Source organism: Epinephelus fuscoguttatus, linkage group LG17 (genome assembly GCF_011397635.1).
Source record: "Epinephelus fuscoguttatus linkage group LG17, E.fuscoguttatus.final_Chr_v1".
Classification (NCBI taxonomy): domain Eukaryota; kingdom Metazoa; phylum Chordata; class Actinopteri; order Perciformes; family Serranidae; genus Epinephelus; species Epinephelus fuscoguttatus.
The window spans coordinates 6,923,708-6,941,854 of record NC_064768.1 but is presented as its reverse complement, the minus strand read 5'-3'; the positions used below and the strand labels follow the sequence as shown (position 1 = coordinate 6,941,854).

Below are 18,147 nucleotides of genomic sequence, written 5' to 3'. Positions count from 1 at the left end.
TAACCATGTGGAGCCAGGGCCCTCTAACAACTTCTTCAGTCGTCACACTTCTCTTTGTAATAGGCCAGCAATTAATTGTGGGCTTAGAAATTTGCCCTGCAATATAGCCACCATTCCAGTGCGTTTTACTGACCATAACACTGACCACTGACCTTAACAGACCATTTTCGAAATTCAGTCTGGTAAATTCTCATCCTCTTTCAAAATCTCAGTGGACTCGCAGTGGAGTAAACTTAAACAACCTTTTATGCATCCAGAGAGTCAACCTTAGTAACCACCTCAGATCTCAGTACACACACTTATCACCAGCTGCTAACCCACCTCGCAAGAAAACAGTACCAGTGATCCTGAGTATGGCGCTTATAAATGTCAGATTGCTTTTATTCAAGATTTTTATTATTAATGACTTGATTTTAGATAATAACCTTGACTGTATGTTTTTAACTGAGACCCGGCTTAACACAGATGGACCGGCTACACTCACTGAAGCCTCACCACACAACTACAGTTTTTCCTATTCATCCAGGACAGGTAAAAAGTGTGGGGGTACAGCATCCATACTCTCAGCGTCACTTGGTCTTAAACAAACTAACTTTGATGAATATACTTATTTTGAATACCACCCCTTTGTTCTTAACAGTCCTCATATACTGTGTATGTGTGTTTACAGGCCACCCAAACGATGCTCCTCTTTTTTATCTCAGACTTTTCAGAAATGCTGTCAATCATCCACACCAACCACAACAAACTTATTATTTTAGGTGATTTTAGTATGCATGTGCATTAGAATTTTTAAATGTTCTTAACTGTATGAATTTTATCCAACATGTTACACAGCCAACAAAGGCCCCACCTTAGACCTAGTAATTACCCATGGCCTCTCTGCAAATATTTCTTCAGTTGTGGATGTCGGCATTTCTGATCATTTCTGTGATCAGGAATGGTTTTATACAAGAGTATATTACAGAACACACTTTAAAGAAACGCTATCTTACTGCTGAAATGGCTGCAAATTTTATTGAGCTTTTAAGTGACACTCACACTGTCTTATGATTTTATTGTAAACAGTGATAACAGTGAACTTGGATCAACTCTGGCTAAAGCGGCCACACAACAACTGAAAAACACTGCCACTAATCCAACACCCCCATGGAGAAACAAAGAAATTAAACAATTAAAGAGAAACTGTCAGAAAGCAGAAGGAAGATGGAGAAAGAACGATCAATTAAAAAAAATTCCCAAATCAACTCACCATCTACAAAAAAGCAGTTAAAAATGCAAGACAGGCACAATTCTCTCAATTAATCACTGACAACCACAACAATAATAATAATAAAAAAAGATTGTTTAATTACCTCAGTTTTTACAAAGTCTAGCAGCATGTCAAGCAACTTAAAATGTGAAGAATTTGCAGTCCACTTCAGTGGCAAAATAAAAACTTTTAGATCTAATTTAAGTCAATCCCAGCCAATGAATTTTAACACCCCAGAATTTGGTTCTTTTAGCTAGACTTCACAGTCTGGTTGGCCTCTCTGGTACTGTTTTTAACTGGTTTAAATCTTAACTCTCCGAAGGAGAATTTCATGTAACAATGGATGAAAGTTCATCAAAAAGCTATAAAATGAATTGTGGGGTCCCCCAAGGTTCAATTTGAGGTCCAACACTTTTAAATCTTCACATGCTGCCACTTGGAAACATCATCAGGAGGCACGGCATCAGTTTCAATAGTTATGCTGATGATACACAGCTGTACATGGCTGTGTCTCCTGATGACTGAGGGCCAATCGATGCCCTTTTTAACTGTATTTTAGATATTAAGTCCTGGATGGCAGAAAACTTTCTTCAACTCAACCAAGACAAAACCGAGGTCTCAGTTATTGGTCCTGAAGGTCAGAAAGAGAAACTCAACACAAAACTGTAAGAACTGGCATTAAAACCCTGTCAACAAGTAAAAAAAGACCTTGGAGTTATCTTTGCCTCCAATCTTAGTTTTGAACCCTATATTAGAAGTATAGCCAAAACTGGATTTAATCATCTTAAGAACACTGCCAGAGTACAACCGTTTCTCTCTCAAACCATCACAGAGACACCAATGCATGCTTTCATTACCTGCAAAAGTGATTACTAGAAAGCTCTAGTTTCTGGTCTTCCTAAGAAAAACATTGATCAGTTACAGTTATTACAAAACTCAGCTGCATGTGTGCTGACAAGGACAAGAATGAGAGCGCACATTACACCAGTTTTAAAGTCTCAAGTCTTCTTGTATGCTTTATTGCGTAATGCACTTTGTGTTGCATTCTGTTTGTATGAAAAGTGCTATATAAATATAGTTTGATTGATTGACTGATTTTGAAAGAGACTGTATGTAAGTGTTAAATTTCCTGTGAAACGGAAGTGTATTTTGAAAGAAGACAATGCATGTAACAGGCAGAACTTGACACGGGGTCCCAGAATGTCAACAACCAATGCACCGGGCTACCTTGCACGTCGTATGTGGAGATAGAAAGTCCATGACCAAACGTCAATATGTGGTGAGGTTGGACTTAGAATGGGTTGCTATCTGAGATCAATGCTGACTAGACTGACTACTTAAAATCCAGTTTTTTACATCACAGGAGAAACTGTGATAACTTGTGGGATTTTTTATAGGGTCAGGAAGCCTGTTCCATTTTCACTGTCAAATTAGTTTTCCCTTTGCACATTGTAAATAAAATAACTGGAAGTGGGCATCAGAAGATGGGTACAAACATTTCAATGAAATGTGCAACATACAGAATTAAGATCATTTATATTCTACCTAAATTTGACCAAGACCTCTGCACCACATGATTGAAGCAGCATGCATGTGGCAAATTTAGCTTTCTATGTGCAGTCTGCATGTAATTCCAATAATCCTCATTGTAAAGTCAATTTAAGATCAAAAATTAGAGATGAATCATGAGGCCTGTTTTTTTTGGTCACTCATTTTCTCCAACAATCAAAAAGTGATTAGTTAGCAGTTTAACATTTGAGCTTGTAGTAAATAAATTTAGGATAATTCATAAATGAAAAAAACAACAACAACAACAAAAAACAACAACAAAGAAACAAAAATAGCAGAGGTATTGAACTAGAAGTAAGTTATTTCCCCTCAAAAAGTGTGGCAGATCAGCATGCATGACTTTGGTGTAACATTTTTATGGACCTGTATGCAACTGCAAACAAAGACAGTACTTTTCTTCCAACTCTGTGGCATCAGTTTGGGGAAAAAAATCTTTCGTGTTTACCACTAAAACAAGGGACCACCCTTCCACAAACAGCCTGGAGATAGAAACTGCTCTGTAGTCCAGTGGTGCGACAGTGGATACTTCTGTATCACTTACCAGACAGCAGCAGGCTGTGTCTGGGGTGGTTATTGTTTTTCATATGTCCTTCCATCTGACAATTTGTGTTCAAATCAAATTATCAAATTATGTAAGAGAAGAAGTGGTGGGCAATTTACCTTCTAAAACTACTTACTCAGCTCAGTAAGGACTGAAGAATCTGTTTTGTCTTTGGCTGACAGCATATCAGTCTGTGTGGTAAAACCACATCTGTCAGCTAAATTGAACTTGTTGGTTTATGAATCACAGGCTAAATAGAGATGTATACTCTCAAAATGAAGAAAACACATAAAGTAATTGAAGAGAACTGTGTCATGACATGGTGTGTCATATAAACATGACACACCATGTCACTCCTACACTGGAACAAAACATTGGGCCTCATTCAAGGACGTTTATATGGTTTTCTCCTTTGCTCCCAGTTGAACTCAGCAAACTCTGTTAGGGTGCTTTCACACCTGCCCTGTTTGGTTCGGTTCAATCGAACCCAAGTTCGTTTGCCCAAGTGCGGTTCGTTTGGGCAGGTGTGAACACAGCAATTGCACTCAGGTGCGCACCAAAACAACCAAACCAAGACCTTCTTGAAGAGGTGGTTGTAAAATTATGTCTCTGCATGTAAAGCTACCTTTTCTGCTCTATATATGGACAAGTTTCATTCCCATATACCACCTGATAGTAAACATTTGAATGTCATGCTCTCAAGCGTGAAGCAGCATTAAGGGACCTAGGAAATGACAAAGTATTACAGTCGTATGGTTTGTGTGTACTGTGACAGAAGTGAAGAGGCAATGCTTAAATATCTAAGCTAAGTAGCCTATGACTAAGATCAGAGACAGTCACAGGGAAGTAACACTGACAGTAACAGGTGAGATCTCTTTTCCAGGAGGGCCCTGCTCACATTCAGTTTTACACCCATTCACACCTGGATGCTGCCAAGAACAACCACATCTGTTAGCCACCAAGTAGTTAGGGTTAAGGTGCAAGGGCCTGAGGGACGATCCAAGAATGGAAGTGGCAACCCTTTGGTCAGAAGCCTGTTGGGTTTAAAGTCAGATGTTCCTCTAACCAACAACTTTCAAAGGCAATCAGTGTTGTCCCATCTTATGTATGTATATTACTTTGAATTGCCTGGAGCTTCCACATATTGTTCTCATAACAGCTGGGCAAAACCACAACACCCCTGAGGATTATTCTCACCACTGTACATCACTACCACATATGGTACAATAACCTGTTTTGCTTAAAGCCACAGTGTGTAGAAATTTCTCCCATCTAACATTGAAATCGCATTCAAACGGATAGCGCACTCTAGCGCCTCACTGTTTCAAACGCATATTGCAACAACGGTAGCCACTGTGTACCAAAAAGTTATGATAACATTGATGAAACCATGTCATCCAATACTTCATGGAGTGTTCATTCAGGCTGCTAAACAGGCACACACAACGCAAGTTGAAAAAACCCCTCCTCACCATGCTGGCTGTGTTTACAACGTAGGCCTGTTGGGGTGGGTGTAAATCGAAACAAACCAATCACGTCTTGTCTTTTGACTTAACGTTTTTTTCCTGAATGTAACTTTACTTATCTAAACCTAACCTGCATAAGTGTACTGTACCTAACCTGCATAAGTGTACTTGGCTAAACCTAACTTATGTAACTTTACTTGCATAAACCTGTTGGGATTCACAGGACCACAAATGATTTATCATTTGGTAAAATCATCACGGGACAATTTAAAGGCTTTTTCCTCTGCATGCTCTTTGTCTTCAAACAAAGAGGGCTATGCGACACCCATCTCCACAGGAGATCTCACCTCACACCTCAGTGAAACTCAAGTCCCAAAACTTGATTAGACAAGACCTTTTACAGTGACATGTGACTCTGTGATGTCACAGGCATCTGTACAAGATCTGCTCCCTTCCACAGAACTTTCTCTTCTTGCTCCAGCTGCTGTAGCAGCTGAACACCTCTTCCGGCTGGGCCGGGGACAGCAGAGGCCCAAACCCCTGCTCCATGGTCCAGACCACAAAAGGGAGGGCAACTGATCACAGACTCTGTTGCGAACACAAGGTTTTGCAACTAGCTTTCCAGCAACAAGGAACTAAGTGAGTTAGCACCCAGCGTCTAAATATGCAAGGACCCCGAGCGACTGGCTTCCTCGGATCAGAACCTTTGGAACAAAGGACACAACAAAGACTGCAGCTGAAACCACACCTTCTCAGCCTTCTTCTGCCGGCTAACAAAGCAGCACACCACCAAAGCAACTCTTCTTCCCATCCATTCAAGGATCGGTAATGTAACAACTGGGCATAGCTTATCACAGCTTTACAGGCTAAGCAAGACTGTTTGACTTGTTATATGTGATTTGATGCTGTTCATTGAGTTGCTGTTGTGATTGTTGGCAGTCAGGTCATTGATTAGTTGGCTTCGCCAAAGCTAAGTGTTTAGTTTGCTAATATTGTTCACAAACAGATTCTTGCACACAACTAAACAATCTCTGCACTAATCCAGACTGTTTGCAACACACGTCACATTGACATAGACTCATTAACAAATAGGCTTTCAACAGAGCTACACCCAAACAGGCATTTCAAAGTTCCCGCTTCTTTTCCTTTGTCTTTGTCCTGACCACACGGTCAGACAAACACCTCCCCCGAAACTGAAGCAGCCTTGATTCAGCCATTTTGGTAGTTCTCTGTTGTCAGCCATTTTGATTTGTAGACCAAGCGGCTCCTTGATCACCACACCCGCCTTTGTCTCTCTCTTCTTTCTCTCTCTCTCTCTCTGACACACACACACACACACACACACACACACACACACACACACACACATATACACACCAAGCTTGTGTTCTTTCTCTCTCTCTCTCTCTCTCTCTCTCTCTCTCTCTCACACACACACACACACACACACACACACACACACCTATACACACCAAGCTTGTATATAGTTATTTAGAATTTGTGTGTTTTGGTTTGCTCTTCTAGTTTGTGAATAAATATAATTCTATAATACCTGCTGTCTGTTTAATGTTGCACAACGGTGAATGAATAGTCAACCTCTGCTGTGTCAAGAACTCCGAAATCCTTCAGGTGTTACCGTTAATTTTGGTTGTTGTCATTAATTTAATTATTAATCAAACTCTAAATTGATAGTTTAGTGTATATTATGAGACTGATATCTTTAACTGGCTATCATTTTTTCCTTTATGGGAATGGTGCCCCACGAGGTGATTTAATGTTAATTAAGTCACATTATTTAACATAATTATTAATTATTAATAATAATTATTAATTATTTCCGATAGCCAATTAAATCCCAACATATTTGGTGCCTCCGTGTGAAACCTAGTGTGTTGACCCCAACATTTATGGTGCTGCCGAGTGAGGTAAAAATAAGTTGACCCCAACAAATCTAACCTATGTAACTTTACTTGCATAAACCTAACCACCATAACTTTCAGAGACGCCTGGTGTAAATGGGCTAGCAGGGCTAACCCCTGCCTATCTTTTACAATAAAGGCGAGAAAATTATTAAATTAAAGAAAATATCAAAATATTAGTTATTGAACCTTAGAACTGACTGTTTTTGGTGGAATCTATAGCAGCAACAGCACTAAAATAGTCACAAAAACATATTTATCTAAGTGGGCTAATTTTTTACAGCCCATACTCCTAGAATCAGCTTCCAATCATTGTTGTCACATCGTGAGTGACAGGTGTCATGACAACCCCCTTGATTTACTGTCCAGTTGGGCTAAATTAATTCAGCCCTTGCTATGTGATGGAGGTGGCCTGGCCGACCGCACCAAACCCAGGCCCGCGGGAGTAGGGGGCCCGGGAGCCAACGGCCCTCCCTCTTCCCTCTAACGTTTATACATACTATATAACGTTTTATACACAATAATAGATGGATTAGCAACTGTTTTACTTCTGATGATAAATAGTTCCCATCCTAGACTTTTATGGGTTTTTAAATTGTTTTATTTAAGGTGTAAAAAAAAAAAAGAGAGAAGACGATACTGCGATATCATACCGTCACCGCATCCCCCCCCAAATAATACCGTGGTATTGATTTTAGGTCATACCGCCCAGCTCTAGGCCCAAGCCCTAACCTCTTATTAAAGGAGCATTACTTCTTTCCTTTCTTTACCTTTCCTGTCTGTGTGTACAGCGGAAAATAGTCAGTGTATGTGTGTGTGTGTGTGTGTGCAAGTGCGCCAGCGAAAGAGAGAGAGAGAGAGAGAGAGAGAGCTTTTGGCATCAGAACATTTTTGTAGCCCAATTCTCTAGTTTTGTTGTAGTGCATTGTTGCTGTAACCTGGGGTCCGTTTCAGAAAGCAGGTTCAACAAACTCTGAGTCTAATCCTGAACTCTGAGTTGATCTACTCTGAGATAGGAAACTCTGAGTTTCCAGTTCCAGAACGGCTGATTTGAATCAGTTTAATCAACTTGGAGTAGTTTCACCTGGAGTTAAGCGCGTGCACCACAAGTATAAAAAGCCAGCATCAATGGAGCCCCGATTCGACGAGTCACCATGGCAACGTGGAAGAGGAGGGCTGTGTTTTTCACCCCACTAGAATTCGAAATCTTAATGCGCTCATGCGACGAGTTTGCACACGTTTTCAAAAAGAAGTGCAACACCGCTGCAGCTGCAAAAGAGAGGGAGACGGCGTGGGAGAACATTGCTGCTCTGGTCAGTGCATAAGTTTAAATGTAGTCCTTTGCAATCACAATAATATTACAGGGGAAAACTACTTGAATGGTAGCCTATTAATTTATTTCTTTTAGGTGCAATCCCGCGGGGGAGAAGCGCACTTGGCAGCAGTTTAGGATGAAATATAAAAACATTGTTCAAACAGGTAAGACCTCGGCATAATCTCATGGGGGTACCTCATTTTGATCATGTTTTACATTGTAAAGTAAATATTAAGTTGCTGTTTGACTGTGCAGTTGTTTTATCCCCAACATAATGCTGTTTTCACACACATAAATGTCTTCTCATCTATATCATGTTCTGTTAAATAATTAAGCCTATTTAAACTAACACAGACTTCTACTCAGCCAACAGAAAGAAGGCAGATGCCCGTGAAACGAGCACACTTTTCTGACCGCCCTGCATACAGTTGCCTTACTCAAGTGCTCAGCATCTCCGACATTGTACAAAAAACTTCCATTTGCAAAGAAACGCAGCACAACACACAATATCTGCTGGGATGTGAGAGCATGACTACGACTGGTAATGTTGCAAATGTAAGGACAGATTAGGTTGTGTATGTAGATGATGGACTGTGACGTGAAACATTACAGCTCAAAAAGATAATTGTCTGGAAATGCTAAAACATCTATGCGCGGTCTGATAACCATCTCCCGACGAATATTTAATTCTCTGCACAGTAATGCTGCACCTTCATCCACGGGATCGTTATCAAAAGGACATGCCATGTTAGTGAAAAAAGTCGCCACCTACTGTGCCTAATAGACTTCTACTGACTCTGATTTTTTTTAAATGACAGAGGGCAGAACTAGGCTAAGCCAAAACTCGCCTGCTGACTGAATGAATGAGGAAATCAAATGGAGTGTGTGGCTCTGAAAGAGGGCGGAGACAGAGAGAAACTCGAGGTTCATTGAGAAAAACCTGGTCCCGACCAGGTTAGGTTCATAGAGTCTGTTACTACGGTAACTGACCGAGAGCTTAAGTTACCTCTCTCTCTGAAACAGGCTAGAGTTACCCCTCTTTCTCTGGTTTGAGTTACCTCCCTTTTTGAAACGGAAAACTCAGAGTTTCCCTCATTTCAGGGTTAACAGACTCTGAGTTTTCACTAAACCTGCTTTGTGAAACGGACCCCTGGTACTGTATCTTGGTGAGATGTTACTGTTACTGCAGCTGAACTACTGATCAGTATAGGCCATAGGCCTAATGCGTTAGTCCTCCCACCCAATTTTTAGAATAGAATAATAGAATAGCATAATGTTTATTCGGACATGTTTAAAAGAAACACACAAGCTTTGGTTAGAAAAAAACAAAACAAATAAAAATATAATAATAAAGAAATAAAAAATGAAAGACATGAATAATCAAGTTGCATAAAGTAAAGGTCAGCTATTCGGCAAGTCACAAAGACAAACCAAAGAAAACAAAAACAAACAACAACAACAACAACAACAAAACTATTAAACAAAGAAATACAACTCGGAAACATATTTGCATATTTCACGTCCGAAAAGGAGCAGAAAGGAAGTGTGAACCTATCTAGTCCTACCCCTTTTTTCTTTCTATATTTTATCTTTAAACTTTATATTGAACCTAAATTTTTAAGCTTTCCGCATCATTTAACATATACAGCTCAAACAAATCAAGCAAGAAATCCATAAAAAGAACATTGCAATCAGAATGAGACATACTTCAACAACAGGACATGCTTTCAGTTCCTTGTTACAATTATTCCACGAGGTGACTCCTTTAAATGATGCGAAGCCTGCGGAGCTAGTTCAGGCAGACAACTCAAGTGCGCCAATCCTGATCAGCTCATCAGCCACATGCTCTCCTCAGCTGATAGGGCGGGCTATTTAAACCCCCTGCACTTACCTGATCATTCCTTGCTACTCTGCTGCTGCATTCTGCATGGTGCTACTGCTGCTCTGCTGCTGTTTCTGCTGCTGATCCTGCTGTGTTCTGCTGCTCTCGCTGCTGCTGCTGCCGCTGCTGTGTGCTGCTTATGAAGCTTTTCATTTTGACATTACTGGGGCTTCTGATCCTTGCCATCATGTCCTCCGTCTCATCCGAGTCAGGAAGCGAAGGCGGGTTGTTGGAAGGACAGCTGGAAATCCCAGACACCGACAACGAAGCGCCTTCTCCTTCTGTGGATCAGGGAGCCCTTCCCACAGCTCCTCATCGCAGCTCTCGCCTGGTTCTCAAGCAACTGAGTGACTGGCCCACGATCCAGATCCTCGAGGCTCTCTATGCCGGCGGGGTCTCTGCTCCATGCGGCCTCAGTCATGAGGAACTGTTCGAGTTTCTTGTAGAGCACGTTCCCGGTGCGATCGAAGATCCGGAGCCAGAGGGCCCCGCCACAAAAAGCAAGAAGGGGAAAGCCCCTGCCAAAAGCCCCTGCCAAGTCCACTTACACTCCCCGAAAGAAGGGGAAATTGTCTTCCACTCAGGCGTTTGTTCAGCCAAATGATGAACTGTTGTCGGCTCTGTCCGATATTAAATCCTCCTTAATAAGCATGGATAACCGTCTGGTTGTGCTTGAATCCACCGCAGCAGGCTCCACTTCCGCTTTCCCTCCGGGCAGGGAACCCTCGACATCATCGGCCAAGCCCCTGTCCTTGCCCCGGAGGACTCTGGGAACTGCAGTTCCTGCGCCAACTACGGGTGTGCCGTTCCTGTCCCCAGCTGGGGCTATTCCTGATGTTCTCAGGAACCAGATTATCGCAGGTATACAGCCCAATCTTGATTTACTTTTTATTGCCATGTTTGCTTTTTAATCTGATTGCTCTATGCTTACTTGTTTTATTAGGGCAGGACGTCAATCTGGTCAAGATTTTGATTTGTGTTTCTGACACATCAGATAAACGGATGGTGGACTGTGGCGACTTCTCTATCTTTTTAAAGGATAATGACCCCAGACTGTCAAAATCACTGACACTAGCCGAGTTCAATGTGGCTTTTGGTGTCTTTTAGAGACACTATTCGTGAAGTCTTTCCTGAACGCAGACAATCTAAATCCGCTATGTACCTCCAGAAAAGTAATCAGCGGATAGACTGGTCAGTTGTAGATCTAGCTTTAATAAGCAGACACTTCACCAGACATCAAGCCTTATCATGCTCTATCTGCGGATCATTTAACCATGGCCCCACTCTGTCCTAAGACTGCGTTTCAGGCCAATACTCCACGGCTCCAAGCTACGGGTCCTGCCGCATGCAAAACTCAGGTGCCTTATTTACCTGGTTTAACTGCCATAAATATTATTTATGTCATTATTTGATATGTTTTGTTCACATATTATTTAAATGATTTATTTTCCTGAATTTCGATTTTGGTTTGTATCAGGGCTGCAGAGGTACTGGTTGTGTATTGTGTTGCGCAGGGATGCTTTTGGGTGTTGCGCATGATGTTTACATGAGGTGCAGAGCAGGTACAGAGATGCTGCGGTTGTAATCTCCTCCAAGAAGGAGTTGAGAGCGGAGAAAGTTAAGAGTTTAAGGTAACATTTCATCATCGGACAAAGGAAGCAGTAATTTTATTGCCGTTTTTTGAAGTTTTTATTTTTATATTTTTGCTTTAGTGGACTCATTCCCTCTCGGTTGTGTGCAGCCAGCGAGGTATATTTCATTTTGGGATTTACTGTGTGTTCATTGTGCATTTTTACTGTCATGTTTCTACAGCGTGTAAGTAATATAATATGTTGTCATTCTGTAAATTGTCATATATTTGAACAGTTTGACGGTGGATTTGATGACGGTGACGAAGGGCGGAGAAATGAGAATAAATCCATCAGTATCTGAAACCCAATGGTGTCATCTAATTCCTGGAGGGAGTGATACCTGGTAATAATACTCCTATATGTATCAGTTTTAATGAAAATGTCTGTACTTACCGCAACTGTAAATATTTGCATATTTGCAGCTGGTGCGCGGACAGCCACCTGAGATCTGTGTGCCCAAGATGGGTGCGTCCTGCAAAATCAGAGATAAATTCTGCTCAAGCTCATCCCTCCATGCCTGTGAATGTCCCGGCTCTCTCTAGGGCTCTCAGAAATCATCCTATCAGATCTTTTGTCAGTTATCTAATAACTGGACTTGTTCAGGGGTTTTTAGCCAGCCTTTGTTGGCTTCCTAAGACTTGTGTGTGTAAAAATCAGCAATCAGCGTTTAAGGAGCCTAAGGTTGTAGATGAGCTGCTCGAGAAGGAGATTAAGAAAGGGTTCATGATAGGTCCATTTTCCAAACCTCCTTTTAGTCCGTTCAGGGTCAGCGCTATAGGTGTAGCTACCCGCAAATACTCGGGGAAAAAACGTCTGATCATAGATTTGTCCGCTCCTCATAATGGTCCTGTTCTGAGTATTAATAGCCTTATTCCTCTCGCTCCATTTTCTCTGTTCTATGCTACGGTTGAGAACGTGATTCAAATGATTAAATCTGCAGGGCAAGGTGCTTGGCTAGGGAAAGCTGACATTACTGATGCTTTTAAAGTGATGCCGCTCCATCCCTCCCAATGTTTTATTTCACAGTTAAATTAACCTTCAGATGCCGAAGCAGCCCTCGCATATTTGACACACTATCGGAGGCTTTATGCCAGATTTTGTATAATATCTATAAATTACCATTTGTCCTGCATCTCCTAAACGATTTCCTAGTGGTCGATTTTCCATCTTCGCCCCCAGCTCGTTGCATATCAATTGTCAGAAATGTTTTTTCTTCTCTCGGAGTGCCCCTGTCCGAAGAAAAAACTGTCGGTCCCAGTAAGCGCATCGAGTTTTTAGGTATCATGTTAGATAGTGTACTAATGCAAGCCGCTCTCCCTGAAGAGAAATTGTGTCGCATTAGGGATATTTTAAAATCATTCCCCCTAGCTGCTTCAGTTTCAAAAAGGGATCTTCTCTCTCTGTTGGGCCATCTTAATTTTGCTATGAGAATTATCCCTCAAGGGCATGCATTTGTGTCCCGATTGCTTGACCTGTCAAAAACGGTTAAAAATCTTCAGGATATAATATTAGATCAAAGGTATGGGGTGCCGTTTGTAAAGTGTCTCACGCTGAAAATAACATCAACATTTTGCCACATTTAGCTTCAAACAATGTTTAAAAAAGTATTGTGATTTTTTTTTTTAACGTCACCTTTTACCACATTTACAGCAATATTTGTTAACTTAGAAATATATTAAATAGTTAAATCTAAATATTAAATCTAAATCTAAATGCTAAATCTAAATCTAAATCTAAATATTAAATCTAAATCTAAATATTAAATCTAAATCTAAATCTAAATGTTAAATCTAAATGTTTTGGGTGAAACTAAATATTTACCTAATATGCAAATTCACACTGCCGGTCTCCGGAAGTACCAAAATAAAAGCTCGAGATGGTCAGACTGTTTATAGAATCAAATAACGAATTAAAACCAACTTATCGGGGGAAATGGACACTTGAACATACATTAGCGTGATAATAACTACCTAAAATAACAAGAAACGTGTTTGGAGAAATTTTATTTGACGTGTACTTTGAGTTGTTAGTGTCCCTTCTGAGGGATTAACAACCTAAGCTAAGCTAATAACCGTTAGCTGTTAGCCCCGTTAGCGGTGTCTGTAATGACTCATTAACTCTTAAACGGTCCGTGAAAAAAATATTTTTTTCCAGCGGATGTCTTAGTTACAACATGATTGAGCTAGCAAAGCAGTTTTGTGTTGTGATGTGTGGTATTTATTCAGTTTTGGGAAATCACGATGTCTAGAAAGCATCAGTGGCCGCAGCAGCAGCAAAGCTATCAGGACGCCATCTGTTAAATGTCTCCCATTGTCGGATACGACATTAAACTACTCAAGTTAGCTCAACCATGTTGTAACTAAGACATCCGCTGGAAAAAATATTTTCTTCACGGACCGTTTAGAGTTAGTGAGTCATTACAGACACCGCTAATGGGGCTAACGGCTAACAGTTAGCCCCGCTAATCTACGATAACCATGTTATTAATTTCAGACCGTGATAGTAATGTTTGTTCAGTCATAGTGTTTATAGGCTTTACAAACACCAGATTAGTCTAAACGGTGATACAGTGACGTGAAAAACGTGAGATGTGCATATATATGTTGCTAAACTCCGCTGGTTTTCTACCCGGAAGTATTTGTAAACAACAAGGTGATTCCCTCAGAAGGGACACTAACAGCTCAAAGTACACATCAAATAAAATTTCTCCAAACACGTTTCTTGTTATTTTACGTAGTTATCATCACGCTAATGGATGTTCAAGTGTCCATTTCCCCCGATAAGTTGGTTTTAATTCGTTATTTGATTCTATAAACAATCTGACCATCTCAAGCTTTTATTTTGGTACTTCCGGTGACCGGCAGTGTGAATTTGCATATTAGCTAAATATTTAGTTTCACCCAAAACATTTAGATTTAACATTTAGATTTAGATTTAGATTTAATATTTAGATTTAGATTTAGCATTTAGATTTAGATTTAATATTTAGATTTAACTATTTAATATATTTCTAAGTTAACAAATATTGCTGTAAATGTGGTAAAAGGTGACGTTAAAAAAAATCACAATACTTTTTTAAACATTGTTTGAAGCTAAATGTGGCAAAATGTTTGTTATTTTCAGCGTGAGACACTTTACAAACGGCACCCCATACAAGGGTGCCTGTCTGACTTTCGGTTTTGGTCCTTCTTTTTAGATCAGTGGAACGACATTTCTTTTTTTTATAATAACACATCAGAAACTTCCGCTTCGATTGAGTTCTTCACAGATGCTGCTCCTTCTGTTGGTTTCGGGGGGTTCTTCAAGGGGGAATGGTTTTCTGCAGCTTGGCCAGAGGAAATGCTCACTTTACCGTCAGACTGCAAATCAATGACATTATTTGAACTGTACCCAATTGTTGTGGCTTCCTTATTGTGGGTCAGCAAATGGTCTCAGAAACAGATTGTAGTCTTGTGTGATAATGAAGCTACTGTTAACATGATTAACAAAGGGCGCTCTAAGACGCCCACAATTAATTGTTTTCTCAGACGCCTCACCTGGACATGCGTGACAGGTAATTTTTTAATGCGCGCTGTCTATATTCCTGGTCATGACAACAGTGTAGCTGATGCTCTCTCTCATTTTAAATTTCAGAAATTCAAAACCCTGTGTCCAAATGCCAAGCCCAGTGGCCTGCCCTGCCCTCTAATCTCTCAAGTCATTCTAGATTAGGATGCGAAGGCCCTCTGCCCTCTCTGCTAAATTCTGCTGCCAAATATGAGGAAAGGTCTATCAAAGAACACATTAAAAACTTATGATTCTGCTTGGTGGTTTTTCTCTTCTTTCTGTGCTCGTTTTGCTTGCCCACCCTTGCCAGTCAATATTCCCTTCGTTTGCGCATGTATTGTCCACTCTTTTGAGTCCCGTAAGTTGCAGCCTCTCTCCATTAAAGCCATGATAGCCGGCGTTCAGTTTCATCTTCGTTGTCAAGATCCTTCAGTCTGTAGCACTGTTAATGCATCCCAGCATTCGCCTGCTTCTCAACGGCCTCAAAAAAGAGTGACCTCCAGGCAATGATAAACATTTACCTGTCACTATCTCCTTGGTGCACAGACTGATTTCAAAGTTAAGATCTGGGCTGTTCACTCCTGGCGTTAACAGAATGTGGAAGCTGTTCTTTTAATGGCGTTTTATGGTTTCATGAGGTGTGGGGAGTTCACCACTCGGTCTCTTTCTTTCAACCCTCTGCACGACCTCTGTTTTTCTGATTTAATATTAGAATTTGATCATTTCACTGTTTATATAAAACATTCTAAGACAGATGAATATGAATGATGATGAATAAAGGAAAGCCTGTGGTGATTGCAAAAATTAATTCTGCTTTCTATCCTTTCGCCTCCATGCTGAGCTACCTGAAAACCCGACCTGCTCCTGCTCCTGGTGACCCACTTTTTACCATTGATGGCAGCAAGCCCATGACCAGATCTTGGTTTTCCGAAAGGCTGCGTGAACTCTGCTTGAGTTGTGGGCTGTCTCCAGCGGCGTACACTGCTCACTCCCTCCGAATTGGGGCAAATACAACTGCAGCACTGCTCGTGCCCACGCCTTCCCTTAAGTCTCTGGGCCGATGGTCTTCGGCTGCTTACGTCAGATATATTCGCTTCAACAAAAATGAAATTCTGCAGGCTCAAAAAATCATGAGTGCTCATGCCCTGTAATCCGGCTTCAATAAATGTTCAGCTGCACATTATGGTTGTATCTGGTGGATTGCTGGGAAGGGGGTTTGCTGCTAATTATCCTTTTAGGCTCTAAATAGACTGACAGGGCTGATTCTATGGTAGATGCTCCACCATTCTCATAACTGGGCAGCTTCAGGCTCTGCATCTGCAGCTGTTGGGGGTCTGCTATTCATTCCCTGTAATGTCTGTCATGCAGATCATTTTCAGGGAATGAATAAACTGAGATAGAGCCTGATGCCAATCTTGCTTTAGTCATGCTAAAACTATTCTGCTCTGCAAATATTTATGCTCAATAAATTGCTAAATTCAATCCAGAGTTGTCTGACTGAACTGTAACACAGTGATATTTTGTGTTTGTTCTCACTAATTGTTTCTTTAATACACTCGTTCCCCTCAGGTCGTGCTGATTTTCTCTCATTTGAAACAACTCTTGGATACTGTTAGGTAATTTATTTTTAGCTTTATACATGATTTGAGCTGTTTTGAAGTCAACCAGATCTTTAAATTTTGGAGCTTTTGATTTGATAAAGAGTGGGTTTGTTGTTTCTCCATAAGTGTTTTTATTTACAATTCTTATGGCTCTTTTTTGAAGAATATAGATTGGATTTGTGTTTGTTTTGTACGTGTTTCCCCACACTTCCACACAGTAGCTCATGTATGGAAGAATAAAGGAGCAGTACAAGCTGTATAATGGTGTTTGATTCAAAAAATCTTTGACTTTGAATAGTATTGCAATTGACTTTGATATTTTGGTTTTGATGTAGTTTATATGTGGCTCCCAGCACAATTTATTATCTATTAATATTCCAAGAAACTTGTTTTCAGACACTCTTTCAATTTCAACATTGTTTATCATGAGTTTTCTTATGAAGTTTGTTGATCAATTTCCAAAAGTTATAAATTTTGTTTTACTCAGGTTCAGTGTTAATTTATTATAATCAAACCATCTCTTTAAAGATTTCAGTTCCCTCTCAACTGTATCCAAAAGTTGTTCCATGTTCGTACCACAACAGAGTAGATTTGTATCATCAGCAAAAACAACAGTTTTTAATAATTTGGAAACCTTGCTTATACTGTTTATGTACAGGATAAATAACACTGGTCCCAAAACTGAGCCCTGGGGAACCCCACAAGTGACCTTCTGAAGTTGAGATTTAAAGTCATTATTCATTTGCACATACTGATACCTGTTCTCCAGGTAACTGCTGACCCAGGAAAGTGCCACCCCTCTGACTCCATATCTCTGTATTTTCTTTAATAAAAGGTTATGGCCGACAGTATCGAATGCTTTTTTGAGATCTAGAAATATTCCTATTGCATATTCTTTTTTCTCTATTGCAGTTGTTATTTCTTCAACAAATTCCATTAATGCAAATGAAGTTGTCCTGTTAGCTCGAAATCCATATTGCTGATCACACAGTACATTATGTTTAATGATGAAATCATTCAGTCTGCTATAGAAGAGTTTTTTTTATTTTTGAAAATTGTGGCAGTAAGGAGACAGGTCTGTAATTTGAGAGCTTGTGTCTATTTCCAGTCTTTGCTATTTTCATTTTTTTTTTTTTAGGAAATATACCAGTCTTTAGGGATTGATTACAGATATGTGTCAAAGATTTCACCACACACTCAATGATGTTTTTGATCATAGACATATCAATACCATTCCAATCTGTTGACTTCTTGCTCTTAAATGATTTCACAATTTCAGTGATTTCATTTTCATCTGTTCCCATTATAAACATAGATTCATTTACAATTAAGTCATCGCTTTCAACATCATTTCTACAATCATACCTTTCAAGCTCTCTAGCCAGACCAGGACCAACACCAACAAAAAAAATCATTAATTCCATC

At 40.2% G+C, this 18,147-nt stretch overlaps 1 long non-coding RNA gene across 1 annotated transcript; it reads left to right on the top strand.

The window, feature by feature from the left end:
* The first annotated feature begins 11,539 nt into the window (after positions 1-11,539).
* LOC125904215 (uncharacterized) lies at positions 11,540-16,414 on the top strand. Its single transcript, XR_007451406.1, has 3 exons — positions 11,540-11,693; positions 11,811-11,918; positions 15,963-16,414. It is a non-coding gene; the product is annotated as an uncharacterized LOC125904215 (long non-coding RNA).
* The last annotated feature ends 1,733 nt before the right edge of the window (positions 16,415-18,147 follow it).